Source organism: Apostichopus japonicus, chromosome 12 (assembly GCF_037975245.1).
Source record: "Apostichopus japonicus isolate 1M-3 chromosome 12, ASM3797524v1, whole genome shotgun sequence".
Classification (NCBI taxonomy): domain Eukaryota; kingdom Metazoa; phylum Echinodermata; class Holothuroidea; order Aspidochirotida; family Stichopodidae; genus Apostichopus; species Apostichopus japonicus.
In genome coordinates, this window is record NC_092572.1 from 16581165 (window position 1) to 16600284 (window position 19120).

The window sequence follows — 19120 nt, forward strand, 5'->3', positions numbered from 1 at the left end:
GGGAAAAAGAATTGATTTCTCCTAGATAAAAATAATAACCCCATCTTACTTTAGCCAGACAGGGCTTGAATCCATAGGTTTGCTTGACGACAATTTCCCAACAAAAAGGAGTTGGCCTTCCATGGCTGATTGATGATTCAGTTTACAATACCATGGCACCCCTGCTACCATCAATAAAATTGTCTTTAACTTTCATTTATTAACTAAACCTGATTTTGAATTAATTCTAGATAACTTAATTTTTACATTTTTGCCCTCCAGTTTGAAAAAGGAAACGATACTACCATAGCACAAACAACATATATGTGGAAAGGTTGCTCCCTTTCATTGCTGTCTCAATTACACACACACACACACCCCCCCCCCCGTTCCGACTACCACACCCCAAATTATATACACGAAGAGTGCATTATTGAAAGTTTCTTTAAATATAGCCTTATCAGTAAACCTGTGCTACTGCAAACTGAAAATTCAATTCAAAGATTCTCCCTCTTCACTTTCATTTCTCCTTCTCTATCCTTCGCCTCACCACCCCCCCCCCCCACCCCTGGTCCTTCCAACTACCATCCATAACTCCTGCCAATATTAAATTCAGTCACCTTAACATCCCCCCATAAAGTGTCAGTCAGTCAAGCACCACAATGTTTGTAGACCAAGAAATCAACAACCGAAACCCATTTTTAAAACTTTAAAGCCCCATCAAATAAAGATGCTGTCTTTTTCTTCTTTTTCTCTAAACAAGATAAACACACAAACACCAAATCCAAAATATATAAAATTCCAATTCCCATTTTGAATATTCTTCAAATTTTGTTTGCCAAGCCACGTTAAAAAAGTGAGTGTTATTCTTTTTGGCCTTCCCCCATCTTTGTGTTTGCATTGCAACAAGGTGTAGTTTTCTATACTAAAAAAAAAGAAATCAAATCAAATAAAACTTAAATAAAAGATGATTACAGCACATGCAGGAGAAGAGTGAGAGCCCTCCCAAATACTACCGGCTTATGTATACAAAAGACCTTTTTTCCAAAATCCTTTTTCCGACATCGTGGCAAATCGAGAGTTACTTTTCACCACCGCTCCACCATCCACGCAGGAACCCACCCAGACCCCCTTGCGGGGACGATTTATTCTGTTCCAGTTTCTCGTCCAAGGAGGGTAACTCTATATGGTTCAGAGCTATGTCAAAGAAGAGCGGTTTGCACGGTGACGGCTTAAAGTCCAGTGGAAATGTGGTGAAGTTGGGCTTGGCGGCCAGGTCCGGCTGGTTGGCGTTGTACCGGTCAAGCCATTCCGCCAGCGGTCGATTGTCCTTCAGACCGAGTTGCGCCATTCCTTTGCTGATGGAAGGTTCACTGGAATCTGAAAAATGAACGCAGAGAGGTTCTTGGTAAGCCATGGTTTTTTTTTTTAAGTATTCTTGAGTGGAGGGTATTTGCTATGGGTGAGGATAATCCGGAGGGTGGGGGAAGTCAATTCAATTAACTGTGAGAAATGTCATTGAATTAGGAACCACCTATGGCCTATTCTCATCTTTGTAGTAACTTTGTCACCTTGAGCTACGTGACAGTTCATAAGTAGGGGGGGTATATTCGAGTGGAATTTGGAATTCGAATCCCTGAATAGAGAAAGTTTACAAAAACTTGTTAATTTGCAGTCATTTTTTGTTATTGCTGTCACAAACAGAAATGGATACCCACTTTCTATTATTTGTAGATGACAGAGACTGGTTCAATCACAGTCTACAAGGCCAGATAAACTCTTTATGTTTTTGCTTTCAATTTCTTTATTCTGACAAATTTCGATAGTACAAAAAACGGCAGTTTTGATCGGGCTTTTGATACTTCCTTGTGATCCCTGGACATCATACATTCAGCTACAAGCAAAAATAACTGTTGTCTGTCCTGTCCACCACAATAATCCTATTGTAATATTTTCAGACCCTAAGGGCTAATAGGTCTCTTCCCACACCCCCCCCCCCCAAAAAAAAAAAGGTGTGAAAAGGGACGGTGCTGCTTCCAACCGAATGAATCTTTTCACTCATTGTTTAACCAAAAAGAAAAATTTGGGAAAGAAAACAACAGATTATTAATATAAAGGCCATATTTCTCTGAATCATTGTCTATGCTCTGATGGAATACATTTGTTCCAGTAGCAGGGTTCAATTCCCAGGTTCCAAATGGACACGGCAGTTTAATCTGCATTTTCCTGACGATCAGACCCAAAAGATAACATCGACATGTCTCTCCACCGTTATCCCAAAGAAGAACCCTTTCAGAAACTCAAGGGTACTAAAGGGATTTCTTCCTTTTAAATTAACCAGGGTCCTACACAAAATTAACAGGGTAGTAACATGATGGTCTCTGCCTGATTCCCCCTCCCCCCACCCAATTTCTTTTCTTAATTTTTTGGTATTCATCCTTTCATATATAGTCCATCTTGCATTTTGCCTTTTGAAAAACAAGAATCCTTAATCTTCATCCAAAGCAGCAAAAAGTTTCTTTCCAAACACAGTAAATTGAATATTATATTATTATTATGATTATTATTATATTATTATTAAGTACATACCTAGAATGGAGGCCACCTGAGCAGAGTACTTCAAGCCGTTGATATCTTGTGCAAGAGTGTCCAATTCCTCTACCTCCACCTATTGATTAAATGAAACCAAAATCTAATCATGATGTCTTCCACATTAAGTGTTTAGGGAGTGTCACTACCCGACAAGCCCTATAGGTTTTTTTTAGTACACTTCCTTTCACAAGTTTTGTTTCTTATCTCCTTCTATGTCATATGTCATACTTATGTTAAAATAGAACAAAAATCAATAAATGAAATGAAATAAATGAAATTAGTTACCTTTTTTTTTAATTCGCGTAAAAGTTTTGTTTTTGTTGTTGTTGATATCAAAACAAAAGGAGTTTAACCCCTGGTCGACCTGGCGAGAGGTCCTACGGGGGATAATAAGTTTGTTTTTATAGAATAGACATTTTTTTTTTTTTCTTGGAGAGGTTGTCTATGTTCAGTCAAGGAATTGCTGGTAAATGAAGTCTTATATATTTACATAGGACAGGATAGCCATAATGATACCCGAGGTCAGAGTCGAAGAGTCAATTAGGGAGGGATTTCTAAAGGAGAGGAATTTTTTAAGTACTGAGAGACGGAGTGGTTTCTATTGTTTGGGTAGGGAGTGGTTGTGGTTTCTATTGTTTGGTAACAATATAATCTGTATATATAAGTATACTTGGGCCTAGACCCATTAAGGAAAGGATTTTTTTAATGGAATGAGACTTTAAGTAGTAACAATTGTGAATACAGAAAGGGTTTGGTTTTTGGGTAGTGAGTTGTTGCGACTCTGTATTTCAGGGGGAGGTCTTCAATCAAAGGGTCGTTCTCGAGGTTGTTTTTGTATAACTTGGTGTTGAATTCTTCAAGTCGGGTGAAAGTAGATTTTGTTTCCTGCACGGAGAACGTACAAAGTAGCAATATAGGTAGGGATTTTGAGTGCGAGTCGATAAGCTGTGGTGTGGATTCTGTTTAAAATTTGTTTGTTGGGATTAGAGATGGTAAGCAGGGAGATTCTCCCGTAACTGAGAATCGGTTTTACTTTGGATTTATAGATTTGGATAATTGTTTTTGGAGGGAAGTTATATTTGTGTGAGAGGATTTGAATGGATTTAAGTTGGAACCAGCAGCGTCCTGCAGTTCTGTTACAAAGTAGATTAAACGATAATTTGCTATCGAAAGTGGTACCAAGGAAGGTTGCATTAGGAGTAGCAGTGATTGAGGTGTTGAAAAGATTAATTTTGGAAATATGGTTATGGTACTTTGAGTTTATTATGGAGAAATTGGCTAGGTTAGATTTTGAGGGATATATTTTTGTTCTCCACATTGAGCACCAATTTTCGAGATGTGTAATTGCTCTTTTAATATTTAGTTCCGTCACATAGATATTTTTACTGGTGCTCCAAATGGCTATGTCGTCAGTGTACTCACTATAGTTGCATTCAGATAGAGGGGGGATGTTCAAATCATTAACAAATAGGGTGCAGGGGAGGGGGCTGAGAACAGCGCCCTGTGGAGTACCTGCACCAAGTGGAATAGGTTTTGATTGTTGGTTTTTGTAGCATATTTTGGCATTGCGCTCACTAAAGAAAGAGGAAAGAAGTCTGGTGTAATTGGAGGGGAGATTAAAGTTAAGTAGTTAAATTCTTATGCCGTTGTGCCAAGTTTTGTTGAACGCCTTTTCGGCATCAAGGAAGAGGGCAGTGGTATCATGTTTTTTTATGAAGCCGATGCTTTCTTTGGAAAGGTGGAAAGTTTGGTTTATTGTAGATTTGTGTGCGCGGAATTAGCCTGACTGATACTGGCAAAGTGATTAATTTGCTCAAGGTGGTTTCTGGTGCGGTTATCTATAATTCTTTCGAAAATCTTACCTAAGGCTGGTAGGAGACTAATTGGTTGATAGTTTTGAATTTTGGTGTGTCTTTACTTATTTCGGTATTAAAATCATTTTGGCGGATTTCCACAGGGTTGGGAAATGACCCAGTCTAAGGAGTTTGTTAAATAATGGTAAAATATGAGAGTTAATGAATATCGGAGGCCGACGGAGGGGAATCTTTTAGCATTAGGTCATTTATGTTGTCAAGACCAGGGGAGGAGGCATTTTTGCATATTCAGTGGCACTATACCAATCATTTATATCTATTTCTTTGAGTAGAGGGATGTTTTTGTTGAGACATCCTTAGAAGTTGGGGATAAAGCTGGTTGCATTAGAGATAATTGTACGGTCTATTTTGTGTTGGAATCTGTTATCGTATGGAGGGCCATCTAAGATATTGAATATAGTTTTCAAGTATGATTCACTAAGCTTTATTCGGTCTTAAGTTTTTGTGATGAGGTTACCTACTTTATCTCTAAGGCATTCGTCTGTATTACCTGTGTTTGGGTTGTAATGGGTTTATGATATTTTTTTAATTTTTCCAAAAGTGTTTTGGGTTTTTGTCATTAATGATTGAATCGCATTTGTTTTGGATTCGGTTTTGGTCGACTGCCGATATTTGTCTATTTATTTGTTTTTTTAGGTTGGTTAATTTAGGTTTTTAGAGTTGGATCTGGGGAGATCATATAGGTTCTATGTAGGCGACGTCTGAGTTATTTAGTGTAAGAATATTCCTATTTAGTTTTGGATTTCTGTTTTGTTTTTAATGGGCAGTGTTGTTTGAAAGTATTAAAGATATGTTGGGCAATGCTGTCACAATATATGCCAATGTAATTTAGCTTGTTGTTGTGGTAATTGGCAATAGTGTTGTTTGTTATGATCCCTTTTTAAATGATGTCCAGTCTGTTTTATTGTAATTATACGTTAATTCGTTATTTTGGATGCGACTGAGGTTTATGTCTAGCTCAAAAAGGAGTGGAAAATGGTCACTGATTAGGTCATCTTCTAGGATTTGAATCGAATGAGTTTTAGTTGCAAGGTGGTTTGAGGTTATGGCGTAGTCAAGTAGTTCAGTATTATTGTTTATTGGGTTTATCCTAGTTTTGGTATTTTGGTTAATTATTGTTAAGTTGTGTTTATCACATATTTCTAAGAGGGATATGCCTTTTTCAGATATTTTGGTGCTACCAAAAATGATGTGGTGGGCATTTAAATCTCCTAGTAGTATTGTATTTTTATTAGAAATTTTTTTGATTGTGGATATGGGCTCATTTGGGGACTATAATAGCTAATAATGTGGAGAGGTTTATTGTCTCTTTCGAGTACAATTTCAATTGTTTGGGTTTGTTTGGGAGGAGGGTGGCTTTGAGGTTGTTTTTTTCAGCAATAAGTACTCCTCCCATAGAGCGAGAGATATTGCGTCTGAAAGTTTGGTAACCAGGGATGCTAAGGTGGGAATTTTTATTTAGTTTAGTTTCGTTTAACGAAATGATATCCGGGGAGTGGTTGGCGAACATAGTAAGTAGGAGGCTTAATTTTGGAAGGATACTGTTGATGTTTAGGTGGAGGAACTTGACCGAAGGAGGGAGTGTGCTTGTCATGTAGGTGATTGAGGGGGGCTAAATATTGAAGGATGGTGGAGACGTTCCATAATTACAGTTTCTGGGATATTTAAGTTTAGGTGTTTTAGTGCTAACACGGTGGCGTAACTGGCAAGGTCTTCAGATTTAATATTAATGTTGGCTTTTTGGAAGGTGTATTGTACTAATTCAATTACAAAGGTTGCGATATTAAGTTTTTTTTCAGTGACGATTTTATTTGTTATTTCAATTTTAGGGGTAAAATTGGTTACATTTGCGTAGGTTCTTTGTTCTTGTTGTTTGTTATTATTTTCAGTTTTAGCTTCTTTAAATTTTGGGCATCCTTTGTAAAGGGCGACATGAGTCCCTGAGCAATTGGCACATTTTGGGTTTTCTTTTGGTTTGGGACAGTCTTTAACTCTGTGGTTTTCGCCACATCTGAGACATATGGTTTGATTTTTGCAAGTATGGTGGGTGTGTCCAAAAAGTTGACATTTGAAACATTGAGTGATTTGGGGGGGTTCGTGGTATTCTTCTGTTTTGTGTTTAGAGTATCCTAAGTAGAAACCTTGTTTGATTAGGGATTGTTGAGGCTCTTGTTCTTCAAACGTCATTTTTACTTTCCAAGTTGTATTGTTTGTGGCATGACTAGTGAGTCTTTTAGTTTGTATTGGGGTGTATTCTTGGTCTTTGAGTTCTTGTTCAATATCTTTGATTTGAATTTCAGGGTTTATGCCACAGGCTACTACGGAGAAGTTTCTTTGTCATACTTTTTTTGGGATTCTTGGTTTGGGGTTGCCTAGTTTAGTCTTTTGAGTCCATGGTTTCAGGAGGATATTTGCAGATTTAGGGTCATGGGGGTGATTAGGATGTCGTTACTACGAAGACGGTTTATATTTGAGATCATGGCATTTGGTTTTTCTTCATTGATTAGTTTAGCAAGTGTTTATTGGGTTTTTTGATAGTTCTGGTAAGATTCCTGATACAATGATTGTTTGAGCGGACTTTTTGGTGGTTGGTTTGGAGTTAGGAGATGGGTTTATTTCAACGTAGATTGGACGTTGTCTTTTTTGGCTATTTTTGTACAGGGATCCAGTCATTAATGTCTATGTCAAAATCAGAGAGGCTTAGGTTTTCGACTAGGGGGGCGGTTATAGGTGGGTAAGGGGTTGTCATATTGGCAAAACAGCCCCTTCCTACGGGTTTTAAATGGCTTCTATACAATGAAATTGATCATAAACTTCACTTACCAGAAAGAATTAGTCTCCAGCCTAAGACGGCGGACAGAAAGAATAGGAACTCCTTTTGAAGAGACACACTATGAATCGAAAGTGTACTCGGCAGCGTTGTGTTGGTATCCAAGGACGCGTACGTTTTGTAAATGGCGAGTAAGTCATAGAGAGAAGGATGATGGGGTGGCGCTATGTCAAAAAGCTAACTGTTGGCCAACATAATCCACAGAATCCTAAGGAAAGGAGAGGAATGCAAAAGAAATTAGCCAGTTTTCTTCAAAGTAAGTCTCGTACATTTAGCACAAAACATTAAACACTAATTAGCAACTAATTCCAACAAATTTTAGGCTGTGATTGAAACTTTACTGGTGGAAACATAATTAAATATATATTACATTTTTATGAACCTTTCTTTCTTATGACTAACCTTGACTGTATATTGCAGCTTTCCAGCTTAGCTGGTGTTTTTCCATCAAATCAGCTCATCTTTGAATTTTCTGATCTTGACAACAATCAACTGTCTTTTTAATTTACCACAACCCAGACCACACTAATTGGCAACTCTTTCCAACAATCTAAGGCAACAATCATCAATTTAAGACAACCAAATTACTAATTACAAAATGATGCCAACAAACTAAGGCACCGGGGTCTCATTAATTTAGCACAAAACAGACCACACTAATTAGCAACTCATATCAATAAACTAAGGCAGAACTTATCAATTTAATACAAACACACCACACCAACTACCGACTGGTTCCAATAGGCTAAGGCTGAGGTCTTATACATTTAGCACAAAAATGTCTCCTACATTTCTAATTAAAAACTAATACCAATAAACTAAGGCACCATGTCTCAATAATTTAGCACAAAAACAGACTACATTAATTAGTATCTCATGCCAATAAACTAAAACACCAATTAGCTTCATTTTGGTGTTGTCATGGTTGCTTGGAATGAGTGGAATGTGTTACTCTGTACAAACTATATCATGGAACTTGTTCAGCCTTTCTGTAAGAATAGTAGTTTAGCACAAAAAAAACAACATCAAATACCGACTGGATCCAACAGGCTAAGGCACCATGTCTCATACATTTAGCACAAAAACAGACAACACCAAATACCGACTGGTTCGAACAGGCTAAGGCACTGTGTCTCGTACATTTAGCACAAAAACTGACCACACCAAATACCAACTTGTTCCAACAGGCTAAGGCACTGTGTCTCGTACATTTAGCACAAAAACTGACCACAACAAATACCTTTTTCAATAGGCTAAGGCACTGTGTCTCGTACAGTTAGCACAAAAACAGACCACACCAAATACCGACTGGTTCCAACAGGCTAAGGCGTGTCTCCTACATTTAGAAATGATCTTGACAACAATCAACTGTTGAGAGGACAAGACTGATGTTCATGATACTGGCTCACACTGATGTTTTCCTTGAATCTTACTTTTTCTCCAATTTCTGTTAATTCACCTCCAGATAACACTTCCAGATCTCTCTGTAGAGGACAGGCTTGAAGGATCTTCTCGTATTTGGTGGAGATTATGATCTTTCAACCACTTCTTCTAAGCCTGATCCAGCTTCATTACAGACATCCAAGACTCACAATTTTCCTTCAATTTTCTTCATCTTCTTCTTTCACCTGAGACAGTATTGTAAAAGATAAGATTTCATATATTGGAAAGCAGATAGACATTGCAACTAGACTCATTTTTATACACTCCCTCCCTTCCTCCCCTCCCTCCCCCTGACTACCTAAACAACCCTGACTGCTGCCTCATTGATATAACTATGTATAAACAAATGTATATGATTGTGGTTTAATGGCAGAAATAAATGAAACAAATACCTGAGCTTAAATATTTCTGTGTTACTATAGTAAACTGCATACCCAAACGGAAGCATTACAGAATCTTCAATGTCTCAGACCTCCAGCAGGATGTTACAGTCACAGTTCATGGAGTCTCCTTGTGAATCAGTGTGGCCAATGCAATGCTGTAAAGACAAATATCAAAGCAATATGTACAGTATATATATACCTTTGGTGTGAAATAAATGTTAGTATTTTTTTTAAAGTAGTTTTACATAAGATCATCTTCCAGTTTGCGTATGCAGATACCTTTTTGATGAATGTTTACAAACATGAATAAACTGTACCTCTTTTTGTTACTAAGTGCCTGTTTATTTTTAATACTTGCAATATGACTCTTTAATGAACCTTACTAGACATTGCTATCAAACCTATGGAGTACTTCGTAAAATGCCAAAACTTCCTTTGATGTATATTGTTCACTATAATGGTCAAGCTGATTGAAAGGAATGAATTCAACACAATTTGAGAACATTTCATCAGCCAAACAATTTGGAGAGCATTCATGAGGAACTGGAAAATTGAAAAATGTCTGAAATAATCATCATTCTTGAAACGAGAAACTTGACAAGTGAAATAAGGACCGACACTTAAGCTACAACATGTACACTTAGCAAAGATGAAAACTGGCTTTTCAGCCAATACACAAGTACCAACAACATATTAGTATATTCATGGTAAACCCTCATGTGCTTCCATGACTTCTAGCACCTGTGTAATAATATTCTATATCAACAAGGACAGAGATACTATATCTTGTACTTATCTCTCAATACTCTTAATATGTGTTTACCATGAGTTGTGTTTCTCACAACTTTCAATCAATGTTTTCAAATTAAAAACCAAATTAAAGACAATTACTCAACAATGAGAGGTTGACTTAGCAAAGTTTGAATTCGGTTTAATAATAATCAAAGTTTCAGTGAAACAGTTCTGCAGACCATAAAATCATGCCTTAGGCATCAAAAGAAGGCTACAGTATGATCTGATAAAGATATGCCAAGAGTTGGACCAATACTGTTAAGCCTAGCGTCAGGTCAAAATTATGCTAGTTGATCAAATTAATACATGTATATCAATTTAGTTGCCTATGCTAGGTAACATCAGCTTTCATGGAGAGTTTTCTCCATACTTGAACCATCACTAACCAGGCTTGGGGTAATCGTAATCAGTAATCGTAATCAATTATAATCGATTACATTTTTTGAAGTAATCGTAATCGATTACTTTTGTGTAATTACAAAGTAATCGTAATCGATTACAAGGGCAAAGTAATCGTAATCGTATTACATTTATGATTACAGTGAAATTTGAATGAGAAGGGCAAAATTAGTAGAAATGATTAAAACTAATTCTTACTATTTGCTTTTAGTGTGACCAAAGAAGTGTTCCTGCTTCTAGAATTCTCTAGCACAATAAACATAAATTACTGGGGATTTGATCGCCATATTCAAGGATTTTTATCACCTGAATTATTCTGTTAAAAAAAAATCACTGCAAATTAAGTATTTTGGTGGATCAGAATTTGCTTTACCAGAGTTGACCACTTTTCGATGAAAATAATTTACTTTTACTTTGGCCTTCCATGTCCCATGTACTGTGGAATGCCCCATATCAAAGCTGTTTAGTTTTATTTTGGTGTTATAATGTAAAAGAGTTTTTAGTTTTGCTGCTATGCAGAAACTATTAGTTTACAAAATATAGTGCTGCATGAAAATCTTCATTTGTTTTACTTTAGTATTTGTCTGTTTACTCTTTGTCTGTTTAAATTGTATATTTTACTGGACTTATGGGTTACACATCTTAAACGTGTTAAGGCATAAATGTGTAATGCCTGGTAGGAATTGTAGATATACTTCCACAATTTTGTCCGTATATACTGTAAATGCCCTTCCTTTGCCCTATTTCATTGCCCTATTTCCCGGCAGAGAGTTATATTAAACAGATATGCAGAGGATTGTGCAAGTAACCACAATGTAATCATGATTGTAATCACGATTACATTACAATGTAATCGTAATCGATTACTTCAACTTTAGGCTGTAATCGTAATCATACATTCTCAAGTAATCGTAATCGATTACATTCAGATGTAATCGCCCCAAGCCTGTCACTAACATCAATTAGACCACAGAGCTAGGCCTAATTGCTTGAGAATTTCATTTTACAAAGTACCATTGCTTGTATAAGAAGCCTAGGATAGGCTAGTTCGTCCTCATCTCTATCTAGCCTTCGCTTTGGTAGGCTAGCCTAGGTTTCCCATTTTCATTTGGTGGTAGGCCTAGCCTGGGGCCATTTGTTCCCTCCCCTAACAACGTTATTTTCCTCCCACTTAAAAGTTGAGTAACTTACCTCCCCTACATCATAGGGGAGTCAAGTACGTTTTCACTGGAAACTAACATTTCCAGGGGAGTTAACTAAGGTTTTTCATGGGAGGCATATTGGCTAGGCTATGTGGAAAGAATAGATGTTGTAAGTGGAATAACTGTAAGAAAAGATTTAAAGGGAGAAAGGTAAAGTTTAAGGGTGAAAAATAACATGGTTAAGGAAACTAACATACTATTTTCAAGGGAGGAGACTGTTGTTCTGTAGGCTCTGACTGCATATTCTTGTAGAGTAAAGCTAAAGAAAGTTGTGATAGTATGAAAATAGAAAATGTGACCAGGTATCTTCCTTGTGTAACTGTTCAGTGATTGGAAGATAAAAAATGTTTGTGAATAGGCCGGATTGTTTGCATAGGATTGTATGCGAACATGGGGTAATTTACATGCGTGGAATTCATAGTGGTAATGGGTTGTTTGCTTGTATGGCATTCATTGTGGGAATGAAATAACATAGACAGTTTAGCCTATACAGTAGGTATGCCCTCCTTGGTTCCTCTCCTTGTTTTCCTATTTACCAGTTTCTTCAATTACTACAAGTACAAGTGTCTCTTTGAAATATGTTCCTTTCTTTCACCAAACTCTCCTAAATCACAAGACACATTTACTACGTACAGTTGCTTCACTATACCTAAATTAATTCTTTCCACAGCCAAGCCGTCTTTCTTTCCTCCCCTGAAAACGTTGGTTTCAACCCCTGAAAATAATTTCAGGGAGGAAACTACTGTTTTTATTCTTGAGAAGTTGGAGAAGAAACCAACGGCCTTGCCTGTCATGATGGAAAAAAAAAAGGAAAGAAAGAGAGCTTTCATCCTAAACTAATTTGTCCGGCTGCGAGTTAGTTTCTTTAGGATGTGTTACTGTTAAGTGCTAGATGGCATAGCCTAGGCTATGGTAGGCTACCCTGGTAGGAATTTAAAGACATTTAGGCCTAGGCTAATTAAGTTAGGCCTAGCCTAACTGTACTAGGCTAGCCTTAAACAGAAAGTAATTAGGCCCAACCAGCTAGGTCTAGTATTTTGTCGGAAGATATAAAGTGACTTACTTTACTTACGTTAATTGTCTAGTGAATATCATATTAGGCCTAGATTAGCATTCCAACTAGTATAGACGCCAGTGCCTACGTGAGCTAGCCTATCGTTAGGCCTAAGCGATACTATTATATGATAGGCTAGCGTAATTTCTCACGCTCGCTGACACAAACAAGGTGAAGTACTAACTTGCTCCACAAAACTAATACACAACCTTCGAGCTGGCGAATATATCTGCCATTCACATTCTTTGGCAATTACCCCCAATACAGAATAGGCTAGAAATTACAATTACGTATGAATTGTTAGCCAACGGCTGCCAAGAAGCGAACTGCACTGCTCGTGTAACCTTTCGTGAGCTTTATATACAGATCATAATTCGCGCTCCGTTGCTTAACCTTTGACCATGACCGTGTGCGTCTATGGCAAGCCATGTGGGACAAACACCGCATAATATATCAACGTATTAATTGAAAAAAAATAATAAACTAGCAATGACATGCTAGATGCATATCCATTTGAAATCATTACATTTACAACGAAACAATTCAAATGGTCTCATGACATAGGCCTAAGGTCATTAAACATGTTGGTCAAGATAATTTATTGAGTTCGCTGCGAATCTCGTCAGAAAAGTTGTTTTAATGACCAATATATCATTACCCGAATGGGTTGGTCTGGCATTAGGCCTAGGCGGGACAGTAGGCCTACTGTCATGATCAACCCGGGGGGGGGGGAGGGTGTAGGTCTGGCGTATCCATGGGACAGACATTCTAAAGATAATAATTTACACATTTTGAGGGGGACTCTTGGGGCGAATCTTGACATAAAAATGTCAGCCTAAAATTGTTTAGCTAGCTGCATGAACATTTTCAGATACAACAAATTTTGGCAAAAACTGCTTGAATTTTGTGATAAAATGTCACATTTGAGATTTTTTAGATATATTGTCTGAATTTTTAACCCATTCTCCAATATAAATGAAGGTGGTAAATGAAATTCACTGTTTCTGTGATCCATGTAGAGGTTTTGTTCTTAAAGTACATTCTAACCTTTTTGTGCAGAGTTCTAGAGCATCTGTTCCTTATGCATGTCTTGAAGTAGAGGTTGGGTAAAGTAGAGGTTTGCTAAATTTTAATAGAATCAATAGTTATATCTACTTCAGTTGCTGTAACTGTATCTTAGGTGCCCCCCCCCCTCCCTCTGCCAGGTTTCATCTAGGATGAACCACTGGTGCTGTGATCGAGTGGATAAAGGCAATGGCATTTGAAGCAATGAGGTTTGGCAATCAGGAGGTTCTATGTAAGGTGGGTTTATCATCCAAGAGCAGTCTACAGTTTTCCCATCTGAAATGAGTTTCTAAATTTTATATAAAATGTTGAATTGGAAGCCACCCGTAGTGTAAGTTGTGATCCATACGCCTGTGCGGGCTTCTCCCACATTTGTGTTTGGTTAAGCTTTGTAAAAATAACTGCTCATTATTATTATTACAATGGCCGTGTAACCCCATTCTTATCTTTGGAGTGGGGGGAGGGGGTATCTGCACTTGTTGGATGTGTAGTGCAATTGGACGCTAAGATTAAGAAACAGAAAACCACATTTACATAATGTTACAGCTCTGATATAAATCTTAGCTTTATAAGAAATACTCAAAGGACAGCCATTTATTTTACCACTCCGTGGAAGCTGGAATCCTTTTTATTTATCAACAGCATACATACACACCATAAGTGAATGATAATTAAACAGTAACATAAAAGATAAAAGTACTAAAACTGAAAACATGATAAGAAAATGACATCCCTTGATGAAAGTACAGTGAACTGGAGCCTCTGGAGAGAGATGTATACTAATACAAGCCTTTTAATTAGGTTGTGATATTGTGTGTTCAATCACATCTATAATAATCAACAATGTGGGTAATCATTAATAAGTACTCATTTGAGTGTGAAAATAAAGCCTACAGGTTGTCAAATAATTCATTGTTAACAGTTAGATCATATAGCAAACAGAACAAGTAGCTACAAAGGAACGTACTTCCTTCATAAAATATCGCCCCAAGTGTCTTGCAGCATATATTATGTAACTTAATTATACTCAACTTTCAGTGTGAACAACAGAGTAAACAACTCAACAGTAAAGGCCACCATTTGAATACTGTACTATCTTCTAAATGAATGGAAACAGTTAAAAAGATAGTTCATACTGTTCCAGTCTTTGATACACTGTGTATGAAACCGGTGGGGATTATAAAGGTAGGTTTTACACGCTTCACCATGATGTAAGAAATATAGGGTTAATAAAAGGAATATCATACCATCAAAGAATATATAACATTAACTCGAAGGTCACTGTACATCTTGTCCTTTGATGTTAAAGTCTCACTATGCATTCCATCTGGACGGTCTGAATAATAATGTTTTGGAGGTTTCTATTCTCGCTCGTTCTCTGAGATTCGGCCAAAATATTTGGCAAACAATGCACCTACAAGATTGTCTGCTTATTAACTACACAATGGTACCAAAACAGGGTTAGGGAACAGTTTGTTTGTGTTTATAATGGAAGGCATCATGGGGCTTTATACCTAAATATCACATGAAAGTAAGTACAAACAATGAAGGATATTCATCAGAACACAACTACGAGGCAAGTTATAAAACCAACCAATTTACTCAGTTTTGAAATTAAGTAAAAACAGAGGAGCTGTGTGCTATTCATGACCAACATTTTTGTTTGTGTTTACGTCATATGAAAAACTCAAAATACCCATATCCCAATGGATTTAAAAGAAAAAATTGAAACCATAGAAAATAAGTTGACAGTCGGGTCAAGTAGCTACTGGATAGTTCCCTAAAAACACTTTAATGAGTTTTACTTCAGCACCGTCGAAATGGGTGCAATTAGTCCGTAAATATATGATGCTTGGCATGGCAAAACATGGATGGGACAGATATTGAGACTTTCATATTTAGAGAGGACAGAAACAAACAAACAAGCAGAGACTTAAAGTTGAATCCAGATGTCCTTTTGACTGAATGGAGAATCGGTTGAGAGAGCATTTCAGAGACGAAGCCTGAATTGAAAGCTAAAACATCAATCAATTTTGTGAAGTAGCATTTAACGTACTACACTTTTCATTCGATTCTAATTACCACCAGGTGAAGGCAATATTATGCAATATTTCTGTACGAAACCCTTGGTGTATTTCTCCCCCTCCAACCCACACCCAAAGAGGTGCAACTTCACATGGCTAATTAGCCTGATCACCTCTGTCCCTTCTGCTATATGAAAAGTAAAGTAAGACATCTTAATCCTCTCTTACATTTGATCTTTCTGTGGTTTTAAGAATTTTGCATATTTTAAATATTCAGGGTGGCATTTAACCTCCCCACTTCCCCACACCCATCACCCTTCACCACCAAGAAAAATGAAAATGGATGAAGTAAACAGGGTGAGAGAGAACTTCAGTTGCTACTGATGTTTGTTCTAATAATGTCCTCATAGATAATACAGAAACCTCAAGTCTGCAATATAAATCCACTGTGACAAAATGATGATATTTCGGTTGCTTTTATTCCCAAGATGCGCTATTGTTCTTGTTTTGTTATTAAATTTATTTCCTATTCCTGTTGGCCTGGTTACATACCGTCACGAGAATCCGACAGTGGCGCATCCTGGTCGACCGAGTGGGGAAGGAAAACCAAAACTTGCAACAACATCAACGACAACGACAGAGTAAATACAGACTTGTGACACGTTGTGACAAGGTGTGACAACGTCACAGCAAAATCACATCATTGTAACAAATGCCCAAAAAGATGGCTGAATTAAGAAAGAAAACAGTTTCTCCTTTCTCCCCTCTTTTTGGTCGAGGCAACATCCCAGTTTGGAGAGAAAGTCAAGCAATTTTGGGGGATCTAGTTTAAGGAGATTGAAGAAAGACAGGGTTTAAAGGTGACATGCACTACTGCAATTTGACTAAAAGTGGAGCTATATTCCATGCAGGCAATTTAGATTAAAGGAGCACTTTTTTCCCCATTGTTTTTGTTTTAAACTGTTCGTTAGCCAAACACTAAAGCTAGAAACAGTAAAAACATTGTAAAGACTAACGCTAACAGCTAATATGGACATAGTTGGAGGTTAAAACTTCCTCTTTGTGTAATTTCTATCATTTGAACATCAATTATGTTCGTATTTGATATGGAATACATGGTTTGGTTTTTTATTGAGATTTTTCAAGCTGAATGCTACTTTAACTGAACAATAAACATAGAGTCTGACAGGATCAGAACCGATGTTTTCAGAAAATCTGGCAAATCTAAAATAATATTCTTTGAGAATCTCCTGGGTATTAATTCTCTAAACTATAGTTTCATTATGATATTATCTTCTTGTATTTTTTTTCTTTCTGATGTTCAGCAAAGATACACACATTACCATAAAAACATTTTGTCATGCAAAAAAAGGGTGAAAGTGAAGCTTACGAAAACAATATCACTTCAAAAATAATTTCAAAACAAAACACTCAATTGAAAAGTAAACAATAGCTGCAGGCAAGTCTTTCAAACATGTGAGTCTAGTCAAACCAATCCGAAAACAACTGCAATTTGGGGGGTGGGGATAGGTGGGGGGTAGAGGTTGGGTAGAACAGCACTGATCAAACCGAGTTCACCAACAAAAGTAAAGCAAAGCATTGATTTATGACTCACATAAAAGGTGACATGATTTCTACACTTAAAACCAATCACTTTGTGTAATCATTAATGAAGGATATCAAAACAAGCCACAACTGAAAGATATTTGTTTCCGAGTAAGCTGGCTTTAGTAAGTTGAGCTTCATCAATTAATTCGATCTTATCAATGGAAGTTTGTTCAACCTATTGATTTTAACATGAAGTGAAGTGCAACTTCAGTGGCATGTCCAAGTACTAGCTTCAGTGTCAATTTACCCACACATTTTACTGGGTGGAGTGGGGTGGGGGTAGGAGGGGGGAGTGGCTAATATCTCAACTTTTCCCCGTAGCTCATGTACTTTCTTGTGGTACATTCACTGATATTACTTACATAGAACCTAACGGAAAGAATGTCGAGACCATCCGTCATTTTCACCACTCTTTAATAAGTACACATGAATCGTATCCTAACGACTGTCACACCAGGCACATTGATAAAACAAAATTGCCCCCCCCTCCCTTTTATTTTCTCTCTTTCTATTACTTAGTGCTTGTTTTGGATTAATGATGAAGATTTTTACAATTTTTCTAAGCAAGGATACTTAAGTTTTTGGCAGCCCATTGGTAGGTGCGGTCAAGATAATGCTTAATCAAATAACATAAAAATAATTGTTGGGATTGGGGGATAGGCCAGCCAAGCTATTACCTAACTACAGACAGAAAAAAAAAGACTTTCTATTCTTAAGTAAACTGGTACCTTGATCAAACTTTACCATATTATTAGATCTTGATCAATGTTTACAATATTACTAGAGGATCATCGGGCTGATACAGGTGGTTTACTCTCGAACCAGTGTAAAAGCTTAAATGAAACAGGACAGTTGTGCTGGAATGAGACGCGTTAGAACACAACAGGTAGCGAGGGCGCTTTATTCTGTCCTTGTCTACAGTAGCATACCCGCACAACTGCTGTGTAACCCTACACCAACTTATTACGGTCTTGTCCATGAAACAAAAAGCCTTATCAGCTGACATACTACCGAACTTAGTCGGTATACTTTATACTAGTATGCAAATCATAAACAGAAATAGGTGGGTGGCTCTGCTCTTCATAATCTAAAACAAGAGATATTCTTTAAGAATGTGGACTTAATAGATAAATGCAGAGGGGGTGGGGAGAAGAATGGAAAGTAGAGGGGGCCAGAGACAAGGAAAATTCCAACGCACCTGTGTTCTGCAAGCATCTCCATAAGTTATACCTGCCAGATCTTCAGAGATGGGTCCAGGGTGCGTCTTATCCCCAAAACGCTCTTGCCTAATCTGAAATTCAAAGAGTAGACAACATCCTCGTTGGTAACATTATAACACTTCTATTCATAGTCTCTCTGCCATTAAGGATGAGGCATTAAAAATCCATGCCTTTTGCCACCGCGGTCCTGGCATCAGCTGCAAGGAGCATGTGGCATGAGTGCTAAATGCCTCGTTCTGTTGGATGCAGGTGTGACCTCATCAATTTTTCATTTCTGGGTAATATGGTTACGGAAATTTCACCGGCAGACACTCTTTGGGACATCTACCAAAGATGTCAGAATGACAGAACACATAACATAGCACTAAGAAGACACATAACATAACACTAAGAGGACATTGAATAGTGATACTAAGGAGGAGAGATTTAAGAATGTTTAAAGTTCTCACAGCAAATTTTTGAGGCTTGCTAAGGGTCTGCTGTGTGTAAAATGATCCTGGGTGGGAAGGGGGTCGGGGGCGTGAGGAAATATACACCCATCCGCTTAAACCTACCATAAAAATACAAAAGTAGTAAATAGCACAACTTAAAAAACTTTCTTGGGTGAACCCTCCCTACATGTGGAAATGGCTCCCTAAATGGGGAGTCCGCTCCC

The 19120-nt window shown here is 37.4% G+C and overlaps 1 protein-coding gene across 1 annotated transcript in view; it reads right to left on the minus strand.

The window, feature by feature from the left end:
* Positions 1-667: 667 nt before the first annotated feature.
* The window catches only part of LOC139978065 (gamma-adducin-like), a 37870-nt gene continuing 19417 nt past the window's right edge, over positions 668-19120 (minus strand). The window contains exons 13-18 of the mRNA XM_071988022.1: positions 18444-18536; positions 9153-11616; positions 8709-8903; positions 7269-7483; positions 2569-2647; positions 668-1359 (exon numbers count right to left, since the gene is read on the minus strand). The gene's annotated coding sequence lies outside the window, so the exon portion shown is untranslated. The remainder of the gene's footprint in view (positions 1360-2568; positions 2648-7268; positions 7484-8708; positions 8904-9152; positions 11617-18443; positions 18537-19120) is intronic.